Genomic DNA, 18,232 nt, shown 5'->3' with positions numbered 1-18,232 from the left:
CAAATAATGAAAAATAAAGCAGCAAGATTTTGCGTAATCACTACAAGCTGTCCTTTTACGGTTGATCCTTACGAGGAATTAAAGGAGGTTATTTCTCGTTCGTCTCAGTGTTGCAACAGTCTTAAGGCCAAAGGAACTTTAAAATTTAATACAAAATTAGCCCTTAACGTAACTAAATAAATAAGTAATTAAGTAAATTCACTGAATAAATCTAAGCGGCCGGAAATTTAGTCGTATCTGTTTCTAATAAACCTGTCTCAATCCCGTTGTGCCGAATTTAACACTTGACTTATTAATTACCACTCTTTAGCAGACAGAAATGTGCCTAATATTTAATGACCCAATTTCCAAAAATCATAAAAAAATGTTGTTTTATATATTCTCACCTCTTGAAGAGGTACTCTAATTACGTGAAAACATACTATAAGCTTTGTTAAAAACTTATATATTTTCAGAACTAAGCATTTTTGTTCTGTGTTTGCGATGTTTAAACCGAAAGTTATTTTTCAAGTAAAAAAAATTATAAATGAAGTTGACGAGACAAAGCAAAGAACGAAATAACCATCGAAATCCATTTGTATGTATTTTGAAAGAAATTGAGTTGAAAGTTTAAAATGTTGCGGAAAATAGATTGAGAAACCCACAAGGTTCAGACTAACACAACTTTTTATTTTCTTTATAATGTTTTAAAAATATATAAAATAAACTGTTTATGTTCAGATATAACAGCAAAAAAATTGGTGGAAAGTTGTTTCGACAGAACTTCCCTCGCACCTAAATTACAATGAAACATATCCAGCATTTTCGAGTTAAATTTTTACTTTAGGTACACAATTTTGTGATGATATCATCAATATTTTGCAAGGACACCTAAATCAATGTGGATTAGACTAAAAATAACAGTATTCCCAAAATTCCTGGGAAAATGGAGTGAGTCGTTCCTGATTTAATCAATAGACTAAACTGACTCATTCATTAATTTTTTTGAGCCACCTAGGTATAAAAGCTAATCTAAAAAATATGAATGCAATGATAAATTACAAGTAAAAACTCATCACATTTTGCACATTTAAGTACAATTTATTCGGCAAAATTTTGAGATGACGTTATCAATTTTTTAGTAGCATAACCTTGGACTTGTGGTTTGTAAATACATTATCGAGATTTTTCGGCTTTTCGGTTTTTCGTTTTTCAACTTTTGATGTTTCAATTTTTTAGTATTTCAATTTTTGACATTCTCAATTTTTCCATTCTTCAAATTTTCGATTTCTCCATTTTTTTATTTTTCGATTTCTCAATTGTCCGATGTTTCAATGACACGATTTCGCAATTTTTCAACTTTTCGATATTTTAATTTTTCAATTTTTAAAATTCTACATTTTTCGATTTGTCGAGTTTTCAGTTCTTCTATGCATATTTCAGTTTTTCAATTTTCGGAATTCATTAAATTTCTGATTTTCCATTTTTTTTTTTAATTTTTCGATTTTCAAGTTTTTCGATGTTTAGATTTTTCAATTATACGATTCTTCAATTTCTCGATTTCTAAATTTTAGATTTTCCAATTTTAATTTTTTATTTTTTCATGTTTGGACTATTTATTATTGCTAAAAATAAAAGTAAAAAATATCTACCAAAATTGTGACTAAAAATATGTGAAAATTAATAGAAAGTAGAACGCATTGCTGCTAAAACATAAAAATAACTGTACTTTCCCAAAAAAATCTATTGCATGATTACTGTTCCACTCGTATTGCTAATTTAGGACGTTAGTATCAAACGCAATGAAAGTATTAATTCTTAGTTAAACAAAAAAATAGTTGGGTGTCAAAATCGAGTGAAACATGTGAGATGTGTGTAAACAAAAGCATCTAAATAATAACTATTTCCCGCAGAATTTCTGGAGGCTTATAGAGTCGACATTGGCCTGAGCACGCTCCGGTCTGTGGATCATACAAGTTCTCGGGCGACGATGTATCTAACGAGGCAGTTGAAATACCTGATATGTCACAGCGCAAAAAGTATTTCTCAAAAAACTTTCAAACGTTGATGTCTTTTTAATCGAACAAAACACAATTGGCAAACGCAATAATCCAAAATGGTGTGCAGAAAAATCCTCTAGACTAAAGGAACATAATTTTGGTAAAATTTGCAAAATGAGAGAACAAGTAACACGGCTAATCCGACTGTACTGTGAAAAACATTTTACATCCCTGCAAATCTAGTTCAGCATGTACTCTCCCAAAATCTTTGCATAGAAAATGAAGCAAGGGCAACTGAAGCATTTTGCAGTAACACCAAACTGACAATAAGACAATGCGGTTTGTACATTTTTAGCGGCATCGCCAGACGGCTTAATAAACACAAACGCTATGGTAGAAATATATAAAATGTCCAATTTAAATAATGCTTAATTCAACGAGATGATAAATTTTGGGAAAATAATATGATAGAGCCCTAGAAAAATTTTTTTATATGCCTTACTTCCGGAGAGAGTAGATTCTCGTTATTAAACAAGTCAACCCATTAGACAAATTGTAAAGAAAAAATTGTACAATTAAAAATTTTTATTTGCATTCGCGTCATGGATAGTTCATATAAATCTTTTGCTCTTCTAGTATAAACACACACAGGAATAAATAGCAATATTGGAATAGATTTACTGGAGATATCACGTAAAAAATGTGCCTATAATACTCTACTTCATAGTGGTGCGGAAAAGAGTATCAAAAAATTAAATTTAGATAAATATGATTGTTCGGGTAAATAAGTGGTTAGTGAAGTGATGAGAATCTAAATCTTGTCAGTTTTGTGTATTGATGAATATATAAAATGACAGATTAATAAAAAATATTTGAATAATTTTTTGAAAGAAAATATTTTAGTAGAATGTATAAAATTATAAAAATTTCCATACTTTTAAATCAAATTATGTCAGCAATGAAAGAAGTCAACTTGTAAAAGAGTTTCAACAATATTGGTCAGCTAAGAGTATTTATGAGTTTTATGACCTAAAATACCTGAACTGATTACCTGAAAGGGTGGGTCGGCAAGGCTCCCTGCTGTGTAAAACTCAGCCATTTATTGAAACGGATCTTTGTAAATAGGGTTGCCTAGTTTCACTTTATTTTCATTATTCAGTATTTTTTTAAAAAGTAAATATTTTGATAAATATAAATTTTAAACAAAAATGACGGGGTCTTCCCCATAGTGCTCAATGTTGTCTTTGCACTGATATAAAAGTTGAAGCGAAAAATGCTCTCTCCTCGTCTAAAAATGCAATTTCCTTCGAAGAATGAACGATTAATTAAACACTAAACAATCACTTATTTTAAAAAATATTGTGTCTTCCCCTGAGATTTAGACATAATCTATCAATTGAAATGTCGATCTTTTTGTTGAAATTACGCCCGTAAAATGAAATTCTATTTAGCTCATTTTTCGGTCTGCTACTGGGCACCCTTAAGCAAGTCAAAAATGTGTAAATTTTCTGTGACAGAAAATGTATTTAATTATTATTTATAGTGTCAAGAATTTCGGCAAAGATTTGCCTTAATTTCTGTTTTTTATCATTCACTTCACTTCCTTTACAACGTTTCGACGATAAAATATCAATATCAAGATTTCTATTAAATTTGTTAACAATAGTCACTGGGTCTAGTTTCTTCAAAAACGCTCTTAGTTTTGAACATTTTTCTATCTCTATGCACTTTTTATATTTAAACTCAACTAAACTCCAAAAATATGCCTAATTGGTACAGTCTATAGATGAAGTCTTGGAAAAATCCATCCGCATTACGAGAAAACTATTGTATAAATTAAAATTGACTCAAAGTCCCCCAGGACTATGAAACTCAGGCCCGGATTTATTCCGTTACCTCCTCTTATTCGGCTGCATTATTTTTTCAAATTCAGTGACTATGTGTCCACGTCCCCCACCCACACCGATTTCTTCCAATGCCGCCCCCGTGCACTCGCTACAAAGTAGCAAACGTGACCGCCATTCATAACCCGGGATGATTTAAGGCACCGTCGTCGTTTTACGACGTCATTATCGCCCATCCCTTCGACGCACCGTGTAAACGTGCCCATTTTTTCCGGCCGCCTCTTCGGCCTCTCGGCCCCCAATCGATCACTTCTTCGCAAACCGCCCCGTTCACAATAAAATCTCCGCAAAGAGCCCGACTCCGAAATAAGAGAGAAAGGAAAGGGGCGGTGGATGTGCGGGAGATGAGTCTGCGGAACAACATCCATCATTTATGATATGAATAAGTAAAACTCGCGTAAAACTTAGAAACTCGACTCGTGATACTCAAATTTTAATTAGTTTTGAGCCGAGTTTAAGTTGATGTTCAACAAACTTTGGTAATATTAAAACGGAAATTAAAAGATAAGAAAATAACGAGCTTGCTGCTCGACGCCATTTGCCGAAATCATGTCGTAAACGGTATCCATAATGCCAAAGTTTTTGACATCTTTGCCGTTCCTCTTCCGCCCCCTCTTCCTTCTTCGCCTAAGCTCTATTCATCTTTTGTCGGCTTCGGAAAGAGGGGAACGGAAGGGGCGCGAACGCTTATTCTGGATGATGTTTGTTTTGTTTAATTGAATCGTTTCCTTGGGGCGAATCGATCGACGATTTTCAGAAAAAAAAACACAAAACTCTACAATACTTATTTAATAATTTTTGCGACGACGTCATTAATTTTGCAGAGGGGATAAAAACAAAAATTAAATGAGCGTTTTTTTCTTTTCAGGATGTAAAAGGAAGCGTTCGTCTCGCCACGATGGGGATCGGACTCACCCGTCGGAAGGCAAGATTGACCACCCTCCAGCGATAAACTCACCCTCGTAACAACATTTTCACTTCGGCCATGCACCTCAAACCAAGGTAAGGTGGTTTTTCAATTCGGTTTTCCATGGTTGGCGGCAGTGGAACATAGTCACGGCAAATCAACACAACTCATTAAACGGATTCCAATTTCAACAAATTCCGGACGAGAAACGCAGCGTACGAGGAGGTGTACGTTTTTTGGAAGTTGCAATAAATTTTCATTCACACTTTCACTAAGACTGTCAAAAATGGGTGCAAAATTTTCATTCGGAAAATAGTCAAAAAAGGGTTCCAAATTTAACAAATCCACAAAACAAGAATGTTTCATTGGGAAAGTAGTCACACGATGGATAAGACTGTCAAAAACGGATCCAAATTTACCAATTTAGAAACTTTTCACTTGGACGATAAATACGACTGTCAAAAATGGTCAAAATTCGACAAATGAGCGAATACACGGAGGTGTACGTTTCTTCGCAAATAACCCAGCTGTTTCTAGGGGCGACGGGCTTCCGAAGTTTTTGGAAATTTACAAAGCAGGCGAATTACACCAAATTGTGATTTTTCAAAATTACGCACTCTGGGAAGAAAATTTTTAAACAAAGCGCACAGGTTTTCAGTTGCAGGTACTTACAGAAAACGGATTTTAGTCTTTAACTGCCAAGAAACGTCAAATAGGGTCTGAATTTTGAATGGAATACATGTAACCAAGTGTAACTATTTCCGACAATATTTTAAAGATTTCTGGATAAGTTTTATCACTTTGAAATTGCAGCGTGGGTGTTAACCTTTGAAAAATTGTGAAAAACTGTGTGGTGCTATAATTCGTACAAATACAAAATCCCTTTTCAAGTTCTTCTGAGCTGAATTTCTCACTGCAGAAACGAGTTTTAGAAGAATATTCAAAAATATTGAACACAAAATTCAGAACTCAAAATGTCATTTTAACACAAAAAACGACACCGGGGAGCAAATTTTAAACACTGAAATACTTTTACTCACTTGTTCCAGTATACACCAAATTAAAAAAAGCAGAAATATGATCTCACGCAAACCAGCAAAATTCCAAAATTTGTCTTTTCGAAAACAATTCAAAAATATTCCGTTCATCTATAAGTCCAGGTTAAAATTCTAAAAGCACGCACTGCTGCAATATCTAAACAAATTTAAAGTTCTTGCGTGACACAAAACCGAAAAAACAAACTCGACTATGACAAAATTAAAACCAACCAAAATTTCAAACACAAGTCAAAATAGCGAATTTTCGTTTTCCGAGCACTTATAAATTCAGGAATGCGACAATTTCAGATGGAACGACCAAAATTGAGTTGCCGGGCCCGTCAAAAACACCTTCATAAGTAGCACGAAAAATTGGTTTAGGACCTCTGAAATTTTTATTTAGTTGCACCCGAAACATAATGAAACCACCGAATTTCCATTGTCAGCACTCCCAAAACTGTTTTAATTGTCAAAAGTATCGCAAAAAGTGGTTGAACCGAGGACGTACGGCACTCAGGATTTATTTTTTGTAAATTGGCTGTCAAAAATTGACTTTTAAAACAACACGTTCAAAACACGCACAAAACCCCTGAAATTTCATCCTGAAAAATCGAAACAAGAAATTTACAATTGTGGCAAACTTTAGAACTACTACTGAGTCATTCGAAAAATGTTGAGAACCAACGGAAAGCAAAACTTAGACGGCGAAATTCCAAAAATACTGAAACCGACCAGAAACAGTTGAATAACCACTGGATTTATTATTAACACATGAGGCAAAAATGTATCAGCGGTTCCAAAACAGTACAAACACAAGCACTTTCCAACGAAAACTAATTCCAAAACTCTGTGACTTCCAAAAATGTTAAGAACTTCTGGATGTGAGTGAATACCGGCAGTCCAAAATGTGTGTTGTTGCAAAAGTTATTTTCGTCCACAAATAAACAAAAACTGTTCTAGAACTGAATCAGCGAACTCAAAACAGTATTTTCAAAACAGACACAAAATTAAAAAAACATGTTTAATTTCCAGACACCCTCAGAGTAAAATCAACACAAAAAGGTCCTCGGTTCACGATATCTGTCACACCGAAAATCTCGCCATGCACAGCGTTCTGATCAAAAATCCTCAAAAACAGTCCAAATTTAATTTCTTTGAACTAAATCCCCGGAACTTTCAACCAGTGTCACTGCACAGGACTTTGAGTCAAAAAACAGATTTAAAAAAGATGTGCCGTCGCAAAGCCTTTAATCCAAAAATCACCCAAAAACTATTTTTCCAAAAATTTTGACTTTCAAGACGCTCCTTCAAAAGACAATTTACACTTTCTGGAACTTTCTCAACCACTAATCGCACCAAAAATCAACCAAAACACAGACACAGATATGATAGAAGTCCGAAATTTTGACTTTCACTAAAAACCTAAAAACAAATCGAAAGAATAAAGAAGACTCAGACCAGATTTCAGTTTATATTAAAAACTCCAAAACAAACCTAACGAGTCTGCATTTTGGCCACTCTGACCGTTTTTAAATTCCAAATTTATTTTCAAAAATTACCCAAAATTGAATTTCGAGCGTATTTTTCGTTTTGATGTCAGTAAAGTGGCGAATGTAGAAACAAATTTTCGAAAAATCAGGAACATGTGCACATAAACAAACCAAAAACTGGCGTTTTTTTTGGAGAAAAATTACACGAAACGTCAGTCACTGAAAAAATTTCACTACCAGGTAACTGAAAATTTATAATTGAGCAAAATCATCGTCAGTACGGTATTCAGGCAAGTGCATAGGTTCAGTTTGTTAAAGCTCTGTCAACAACTGTGATATTTCAGCACCTCATGCTAAACCCGGTAAAATAAATTCAAGTTTGAAAAATACAGCTATCGTATCAACAAAGATACAAAAATTTTCAGGCTAATTTCAGTGCGAAATAGGCCTTTTCGGCGGCCATCTTCCCAAAAAACCGCATGTTATTTCAGCAAAACTCAGGTGTTTATTATTTATTTATGCAAATTGTCTACATCGCACTTTTTCAGGAAGCTCGTTAAGCCCCGAAAGCCGAAATTCTCCGTATTATTTCAGCGGCCGGCCCAGTTCCTACAACCCTTTTAAAACAAAAACAAAAGTCCGGCCGCCGACCATGGAAAACCGAATAAAAATTACCTTACTGAAGAATTCAAAGTATTGTTTGGTGTTGACGCGTGACGAGTTGGGACTTTGAATTCTGACAGATTTCGTTTCACAGGTCGGCCGACCCAAGATACCATCGCACGTTTGCATAGAATGGGCGTTTTTTCTTGGAGCTTTTTCAAGGAATCGCGGAGGAAAGAGGGAAAAAGCGGGAGGGATGCCGGAATATCCTGGAAATAGGGGAAGCCTAGGACGCTCCTTGGACTCAGAGGGGATGAAAAGGGGGGGAATAAGGAGGTGTGGCTTAATGTAAGAAATCAATGATTCGCTACCCCTGTAAGAAGAATACTGGCTTTCTAATAACGGCATCGCTCCTGGAAACGGGCGAGGGGCAGGGGGCAAAAAACCCCTTTCTCTCCCTTCCTTTTTTCCATTTTTCGCCGGAGCGCCGTAATGGGCTAAGAAGCCCCTCGCATAATTCATAACTTAAATTGCTAAAATACCCCATTAATTTCTGCACTGATTTCTAACGCGAACATTAAGAATACGCTCTACCTTGCAATTTATGGCTGGCGAGACTTATAAATTACGTTAGAATGTTTCGCGAAATTTAATTATGTTTGACGGCGTATCAATGCTCAGGAATTCGACTGGGATGGAGATTTTGGAGAAAAATCCCAAATTTGGCGCGGGGAGGGCGGGACGGGGCGAAATTTTCATCATGGAACACATTTTCGGGCGCTGTAGTAAAATGAGGCATTAAAGTGATGAAGGCATTAAAACGAATACTTAGTTTCGTCTTGATTAATTCATGTTTTGCGGCGGAAATCAAGGGATGTCGCGAAAAGAAGAGCTTTGCTTGGGTTGTGCATAGGTGAATGAGTAAACAAACAAATTCGATTAAGACTGAAATTTTCAAAACCGGATTTACATTATTAACACTATGTTTTGATTGCATTCCTGGACGAAATGTATGAGTGTGAGAGAGAGAGATAGAGTGAAAGAGAAATTCTAAAAAAATCCCTATAATATAGTCCGCGATGGACAAAAATATAAGTCGTAAAACAAATTACAAAAAAAAAACACAGCTGATTAGTGATTAATAGTCAGAGTTTCTAAAAACCGGAAAAATAATTCCAAAAAATTAAAAAAAAAATTTATGTATTCCTTTTATTGCGAGAAAAAAAATTGAGAAAGCTTTAAACCAAAGAAATAAAAATTATACACGTTTTAACTTAACTATCAGGATTTTAGAGAAAAATTAAGTTCTGTGAGGTAACATAGCCGACTAGTAAAAGAATTTTTGTTCTTTTTCCAAAATCGATGGCGACTGACTTATCTAAGTGTGAAGCTGATTGTTTAACAAAATTACAAAATTTAATTCTGTGAGTTATGTCTATTTTGCGGCAAATATTTTCCCGAAACAATGAATAAACCGGTCTCATTTTAGCTGAATTTTTAAAGCTTGTTGCGCTGCAAATTAATCAATATTTGGTTATTCTAGAACAATTTATGCAAAATTAAATGCTGTTTGGTAACTGAATATTTATGCTGAAACGTTTATCGAAACAATTGTGTTTTTTAAATTCCATTAAAATTGCAGCAAAACCTGGTCTTCGTCTATTTTGTGTATACTAAAATTAATTTGTGTTTCCGAAATAATAAAAATCCGATTTTAAATTTATTCACAAACTTTCTATAAAAATATAAAACTTCAACTGGTCACAAAGAGGTATCTTTCCTGTTTAACAAAATTTTGAAAAATTGATTTGAAGTTGCCGTTAGTTTTTTAAATGTTTGTGTATATTTTGCACATTTTACAAATTATTCTGTCAAAATCGCCATTTTTCTGTGTTAATTAAATTGTTGACACACTCTTTATGCTCTTTTAAAATAATCACAGTTTCTATTACCTAAACAAAACCTGCCTATTTTACGATATATTGTTTAGTTCAAAATATAACTTGTATTTAAAATATTTTACTCATTTCCTACGAAATTTGGCTTACTCCATTTAAATTGAAATTTTCTCTTTTTATCAAAATTGGCCTATTTTACAAATTTTGAAACACTTTCAAATTTTATATTGTTGGCAACCCATTTATTCACTTTACAAATAAACATTTCCATTTTCTACAAATATTTGCCTATTTTACAAAATTACGTTCGGGTCCTTTTTAAATTAACATTTTTTTCTTTTCAAAATGTAAATGTTTTACATTCATTCATTTTACAGTATAAGGATTTGTGAAGAAAGTAAATATATGTTTTGTATTATTTGCCCTTTTTACAAATTACCAAGCGTGTTCTTATTTCACAAAATTGTGTTTTGATCCCACCCAAATTAATAGTTTTTTTGGGTCTCGCCTACTGCCTATTTTACAAAATAACGTTTCTATTTTTTCCAAAAATACTTACAGATTACTTATACATACTCAAAATCATTTAATTTTGTCTGATGTTGACCAAATTTGCCTATTTTACAAAATTTGTTGATGTTTTAACTAATATCTCAGTGAATTTTTTACAATGTTATAAATTGGAGTTCTCATATATTTTTTTTTTTGAAATTAGGCAATTTTACAAAGCTTGAAACACTTTCAAATTTTATAATGTTGGCAGCCTGTTTTTCGCTACCAAAATCTCTTCAAAAGGTGCATTTTTACAAATTTTAGCCTATTTTACAAAACTATTCTGTTTTTGTTTAAATTATCATTTTATCTGCGCTTTTTACAAATTAGCAATCTTGTTTTTAATTATGTGTTGCCTATTTTGCAAAATCCGGTTTTCGCCAATTGCCTACTTTACAAAATATTATTCTCTAAAAGGTGCATTTCTTCATTTTTACAAAGTTTAGCCTATTTTACCAAAATATATTCGGTTCCTGTTTAAATTATCGTTTTTCGCCGGTAATTAAATTCCTAAAAAAAATTATTATTTTACGACGTGTAAACGTTTCAAATTTGACATCGCTGGTAGCCTATTTAGCAATTAGCAATCTTGTTTTTAATTATGTGTTGCCTATTTTGCAAAACCCGGTTTTTGATCCCACCGAAATCACAATTTTTTTCTTTTTGCTTTCGCCAATTGCCTATTTTACAAAATATTATTTTTATTCTGTTCGAATTAGCATTTTTTCGTCCCTAAAATCATTTAATTTTGACTGATATTAATAAAATTGACCTATTTTTTCAAAATTTGCTAATGCTTCAACTACTATGTCAGTGAATTCTTTACAATTTTACAAATTGCATTTTTTATATTTTATTTTCTATAAAATTATATAAAATCTGGCCATTTTACAAAGCTTTCTACCAAAATTTCTCTAAAAGGTGCATTTCTTCATTTTTACAAAGTTTTGCCTATTTTACCAAAATATATTCGGTTCCTGTTTAAATTATCGTTTTTCGACGGTAATTAAATTTCTAAAAAAATTTCCTATTTTACGAAGCGTCAACGTTTCAAATTTGACATCGCTGGTAGCCTATTTAGCAATTAGCAATCTTGTTTTTAAAAATGTGTTGCCTATTTTGCAAAATCTGTTTTTTGATCTCATCGAAATCGCATTTTTTTAAATTTTGGTCTCGTCAATTGCCTATTTTACAAAAATATTGTTTTTATTCGGTCCAAAATAGTATTTTTTTTTAATTAAACGACAGGTTACTTATACTTCCCTAAAATCATTTCAGTTGGACTGATATTAATAAAATTGGCCTATTTTACAAAGTTTGCTAATGCTTCAGTGAATTCTTTACGATTTTATAAATTCAAGTTTTTATATTTTATTTTCTACAAGACCATTTTACAAAACTTTTTACCAAAATCTCCCTAAAACGTGCATTTATTCATTTTTACAAATTTTAGCCTATTCTACAAAAATATATTCGGTTCGGCTATTTTAAGCATTTTTCGCTGTTAACTAAATCCTTTTAAAAGAAATTCTCTTATTTTACAAAGTGTAAACTTTCCAAATTAACATCGCTGCTAGCCTATTTTATTATCTGCTCTTTTTATAAATTGGCAATCTTGTTTTTAATAGTGTGTTGTCTATTTTGCAAAATCCGGTTTTTCATAGCACCGAAATTTATTTTTGTTATTTTTGGCTTCGCTAATTGCCTATTTTACAAATTTTATTTTTCTTCTATCCGAATAATTTTTTCAATTAAATAACAGATTGCTTATACTTCCTCAAAATCATTTAATTTTGACTGGTATTAATAAAATTTGCCTATTTTACAAAATTTGAAAATGTTTCAGTTGGATAAATCGATACTATTATTCCAGTTAAAACAATTGATCCAAAAAATAAACAAATATATACACATATTTTAGCGGTGTTGCCTATTTTACAAAATCATTTTTTGCACTACTAAATTGACATTTTTCTGTTTTAATCAAATGACGTACTAACTAGTACAATAATTATACTTGTTCGATATAATTTATATTTTACACAGCAGGGTTTATCAAAAAAATAAATAGTCATCATCACTAATCCATCTTTTCTACAAAATAACGTCTTTATTTTACTTAGATTACCACCATTAGACAGTTATTTTAAAACAGTAGCGTTTATTATTATATTAATAAAATTCGCCTATTTTACAAATACTGAAAATTTATATTATATTTGTTAACTCATAAATTACAAATTTATTATCTTGCTTCAAACATTGTCCCTAACTTGATGATGACAGAATTAGCCTATTTTACAAAATTTGAAAATGCATATTTTCCATTAAAAGCTTTTCTTCGCCTAAATTTCAAAATATTTTCTTATATTAAATTCTGTCTTGTCAGTGTATTTTACAGTAGAAAATTTTACAATGAGGAGTTATACTTTCTATTAAATAATCCACATTTTACAAAATTTGGAAATGTTGCATTTACACTTTTCTTTTGTTTTACAATAATAGGCCTCAAGTTGTAAATCCACATTTATGTTTTAAACTTTAGTCAAACATTCAAAATTTGCCATTTATATACTTTTCAGCCTAAAACAAAATAATAATAATAATATTATTTATTATAAAATCTATAACATTTGCCTAAATGTAGTTTTAAGTTTTAACTTAATAAATGATCTCAGAAAAATATGTATATTTATTTCAAAAGACGCTACTACATTTACCTCAGTTTTTTAAGTAGTAAAATTTAATTTTTTCGAAAATAATTTAAAATTCTTGATTACCGTTCAAATTTTAGCCAAAATTAAAAAAACAAACCAAATTTAACCCCAAATTAGATACAGGTTGTTTTAGAACTCAGTTCGGACTTCCTTGCGTTAAAATATAAACTCTTACAAAAAAAAAAACAGGAGTCGTTTTCACCAAGTGATAAAATTATATAAATAGTTTCTGGCCAAGGAACTCGGAATTAAATTTTGGGACAGCTTGTAATAATAAAATAAAAGTTTTATAAATGTCTGAAAACAAAAATAAGTGTGAAGATGAACTGATAATCAAAACAAAATTAGATACAGGCTGTTGCAAAACTTAGTTCGGAGTTCCTTTCGTTAAAATTTTATTCATTGTTTTTTTGAAACAAGTGGAAATAGTTTTGACCACGTGACAATTGTCGGGCCAAGGAAGTCGGAACTAAGTTTTGGAACAGCCTGTGAAAAATTTAACAATCAGCAAGACTGAAGTTATCCATTCCAAACAAATCTAAGCAAAAATTAAACGCACTTGATTACGACGAAATTGATTTTTTTTCAAAATTTTGACACTTCTGGGTAATAATAATATTAATAAAATAAATTCAATCGAGCATCTCTTTACATACATGTAACAAAATGAGCGTATCAGCTGTGTTACCGAAACGTTAAATATGCATAGTATAAGTAAACATTTCAGCTCCAATGTATAGCGTTAAATAACAAGGAACTAAAGTGCTTGTAAAACATCAAAAAAACGATTTAGAACAAAATCATGACACGATTATCTTTTAAAAACGCAACTTATTTAATTGGCACTTTTTGCAAAATTAAAAAAAACAGTTTTGCGTGAGTTAAAATCAACAACTTCTCAACTAATAATAATAATAATAGAATGATATGTCTTTAGAACTCACAATTAATTACCTCAAAGTACTTATCAGCTGTGTTATCGTATTGTTTGAATGTATGAATTTTTGCTTGAGCGTATAGCGTTAATTAATAGACGACCAACTGTATCTGCAATATAATATAATAATAAATGAAATAATCACAACCATGTTGATAACGTGAAGAATGAATTGTCGGACGAAACGAAACTAGTGACGTAATTAATGTCTTACGAAAATAGCTCTTTCGGCCATATTTGGCATTATTTAGCTAAATTTCGTCAGGCAGCAATTTCAGCCGTTCTCGTCAACACGGCCTGCCTCGATTTAGATTCGCCTTGATCCTGAAAGACCCGCATGAGTGAAATATGCATGAAATGATAATCGCGAAAAGTCATTATTAAAATATTCTCAGCATGTCGAGTCACAGTATGTGTGCCTTTGCATGCACCTCTTTTGTTTACATAGTGTACGTTCATTTATCTTAGCTTTTCCAAGGCACACGAGATGAATAATACATCTTCTCATCTTTAATTCTATGAATCTTAAATTTCCACCCTCGGAGCTCTAGACGTACTAAAACTAACGTGAAAATTCACACGTCGAATTTAATTTGGACCAAAAAACCGCTAACGACCCTTCATCGGCTCGATTCGGATTAACCCCACGCAAACAGGAAAAATCCAGAGCGGGCCCTAATTGAGCGGTTAAAAAAGAGAGAAAAAACGCGCCATTCCGTGAAAGGGTCTCGTTTAAAAGCGATTTTTTAAAGCAACAAGTTGCTTTCGACCCTTCGAGGATTGCCGGATTAATTGCCGCGTTAACGGATTTCGGACGGGGTAAAAAAGCTAACTCTATTTAAGTACTTTTGTGTCGAAAAATGTTCTCCTCAACAATACAAATCGCAAGACTCCCGATGTTTTTCTGGAACTTTCCCCTTCATGTCGTAGTTACGTTTACTTTTAGGGCGTTTATTGTAGTTTTAAGCAAAAACAAATTGTAATACACATACAACTGCTTTATTCTATTATTAGTTCTCTACTTTAACTAAATTTTATGGGCATAGCGTTTAAGTTTGTTTACTAATGTTACTTATTGTCATTATGTTTGTATCGTGTTTGTCTTTTTATTGAATAAAGAAAAGTTTGGCAACCCCTCGATCATTCCACCCCTGTGTATCTATCTATCTATCTTTAGGTATTCGCAGCAATCTTAGCAACAAATGAGGTATAAGAAAAGCAGCCGGAATAGATGCAGATTCCTTCGTAATTTGAGTTAACGAATCATTAAGCGAGAGACTAACTTTAACTGAAGATTAAATATAATAGTTAGCGTTAACTGAACTCTAATGTCACTCATCACTTAAACGTCACTTCCTTAATTATCACATTAAGTCGAATAAGAAGGGTGAATCGCAGGGGCGTCAAAAGAGGCACGATTTGATTACTGGGAGGCGAAGAGCAAAGACATTTTTTACCGATTTAACGCAACAGCAACTAACAAAATGAACAAAAGTCGTTATTATCTAAACCGAAATTAACGTACTTCACCGAGTAAGACACGTTATGTCAATAAAATACTGTTGTGAATTTTAAAGCACAAGTAAAGCAGCTAAGATTTACTGATAATTTCTGAAATGACGTCATCAGCCTTGTGGTGAGGATAAATACACAATTTCTACCGATTTCGTTTCTAAAATTTCAATTACAAACACAAAAGATATTTTTTCAGGGTAGATTTATTACTTACATTTTTTAACTGTTCTACAATTACTAGTATTTAGCAACACTGTCATGACGTCATCAATTTTTTGAAGGTGGTATGCAGACAAATTTTGATTCATGGTAGTTTTAAAAAGCACATAATAATTGAATTTTCTTTTTTTTTCAAGAAATATATTCAAGACAATTTCTCCAAAATTCATGAAAGTGTTATGGGAAAATTGACAATTTGAGATAATAAAAAAAAAACAAATTAATTTATTACATTGTTGACGAAAATTTCTGCAGAATTCATGAAAACTATTTTTCGGTAAGATATCTAGGACAAATTTGAAGGATTATCAGTGTTGTAAAAAAAGGTAAGTACCCACAGATTTATTTAATGTTTTTCAAGTATTAGTTCTCATTGCCACTTTACAAAAGAACCTATAATTAACCCCGCCCACCCACCCCGCCTTTATTTCAGTGATTCATTTTATCTAGACAGAATGAAAGGTGCCTTATACTGAACAGGAAGCTAGTACTTGCTAAGATAAGACTGACTGTGGAAAAATTACATACACTTTAAGGAAAGAGAGGGTGGGTGGGCGGGGCTAGTTTTTATTAAGATAAGACTGATTTTGGTAAATGGCTGAACAATATTAAGAGTAATCACTGAAATGAAGCGACTTTCTAACATAAAGTTAATATTAGCCTCACCCACCCACCCGTTTTCTCATTTTTGGTCCTCTAAAATAAAAAAAAAATTTTGTAGCAAATAGTGCAACAAAAAAAAATACGATTGGCGCTTTCTTTTTCTTTTTTTACTAGCCTACGTTCTACTAGTTCCCATTGCCACTCTACAAAAGAAAATATAATCGTACTTAGAGCAACTGAGTAGATTATTGAATCTGACCTGTTTTTATTTCGATAGTTTATGGTGTTTGTACTTCGAAAGAATTCTTTATTAGTGCGTTTAAATGACAAGCATCTGCGTTAAAAGAAAATGAAAGAGATATATTTTTTTTATCTCGTCGATAGAGAGTAGAGGACAAATTACGTTAATTAAGCCACAATTGAACACAAATGTCCACAAAAGGAGCACGCTATGCGTATGTTTGAAATGAGTTCTTTCATAACAAAATTTTGTAATGACGTCATCAACTAGAAAATACTAGTCACCGTACAAGAAAAAAAATAACTCCAGCGTGGTTTACATCCTATGTTAGTGGTAAAATGTTGTTGTACTGCGTTAATATTTTTGCGAAAATTATATTGAAAGAACTCAAAGCGGATTTATACACCACAAGTATAGGAGTATGTTTTTGTCTAAAATCATTTTAATTTAGAATTCTTTAAGAAGACGTCATGAAATTATTTTTTGGGGATGATGAACAACGCGCGGAATTGTATCTCATACGCTAGATCCAGTGCTGTCGCGGCGATAGTTTGATTACAAATATATTTTTCTTTTGGATTATATCAACATAATATAACATTTCAAGATCACAAATCTGTGGTCCTGTGGTTGAAAAATTAAAAAGGGCATCGAGTATTATTATTTGAAGTAATATAGTAATATAGAAGTAGTTTTTTTACTAACTGCAAAACACTCCTAGCGACGCACTGGCTACGACCTTGTGGACCAGATCAAAGCGTCCCCGCTACTCGCCGTAAAACACACCGTACTTCAACTGGGGGATTGCACTGGTGAGATAGAATCTCGCGTACTGATGATGAACCAAATTTTGGTTAGCGTTTTACTATCTACAGGATATTCCCAATATATATAAAATTTGAGAACAACTGATCTAGTAGTTTCGGAGATTATCTGTCTAATAATAATCGACACAGACAGACAGACAGACAGACAGACGGAAACGGAAGATCACGAGGGACGTCGAGAAAACATGAAACTAGCAAGTCACCCGATGGACTCGACTAGTACCTTTCCCTAGGGAGTAATAGATGGAGTTTTAAATAATATCTACTTTCCGTCAACGTATTTCATGAGCGTTTACTTTACAAACAAAAAGTTGGTCGAAAGTTCCCTCGCTCCTGAAATACAATGATATTTTTTTTGAGTCACCCTGTATACGCAAATCCAAAAAATATTAATGGATTGATAAATCACAAGTACAAACTCATCATATTTTGTACATTTTAGACAGTATTTATTCAGCAAAATTTTGGGGTGACGTCATCAATTTTTTAGGGGGGGGATGAGGAAATATACTTTGACTAAAAATTTACCATGCCTATGATAACTGTAAAACATCTCCAAGATTTCAAAGCATTCGGTTTTGTAGTTCCTGATTAAATCAATTAAATAAATTCATCCATTCATTAATTTTTTTGAGTCATCCTGTATATGCAAATCCACAAATATCAATGGAATGATAAATTACAAGTACAGACTCATCATATTTTGTACATTTTAGATTGGATTTCTTCGACAAACTTTTGAGCTGACGTCATCAATTTTTTGGAGGGGATAAGCAAATAAATTTTGACTAAAAATTTATTAT

At 32.4% G+C, this 18,232-nt stretch overlaps 1 long non-coding RNA gene across 1 annotated transcript in view; it reads left to right on the top strand.

The window, feature by feature from the left end:
* LOC135142612 (uncharacterized) overlaps positions 1-9,134 on the top strand; it is a 38,569-nt gene extending 29,435 nt beyond the window's left edge. The window contains exons 3-4 of the long non-coding RNA XR_010282566.1: positions 4,752-4,885; positions 8,075-9,134. This is a non-coding gene — a long non-coding RNA (uncharacterized LOC135142612). The remainder of the gene's footprint in view (positions 1-4,751; positions 4,886-8,074) is intronic.
* Positions 9,135-18,232: the final 9,098 nt, after the last annotated feature.

The sequence above is a fragment of the Zophobas morio genome, unplaced genomic scaffold, assembly GCF_036711695.1.
Source record: "Zophobas morio isolate AGI-343-1 ecotype UQ-CSIRO unplaced genomic scaffold, CSIRO_AGI_Zmor_V1 ptg000049l, whole genome shotgun sequence".
Classification (NCBI taxonomy): domain Eukaryota; kingdom Metazoa; phylum Arthropoda; class Insecta; order Coleoptera; family Tenebrionidae; genus Zophobas; species Zophobas morio.
The sequence above is the reverse complement of the archived record's forward strand: the minus strand, read 5'-3'. Positions and strand labels throughout refer to the sequence as shown.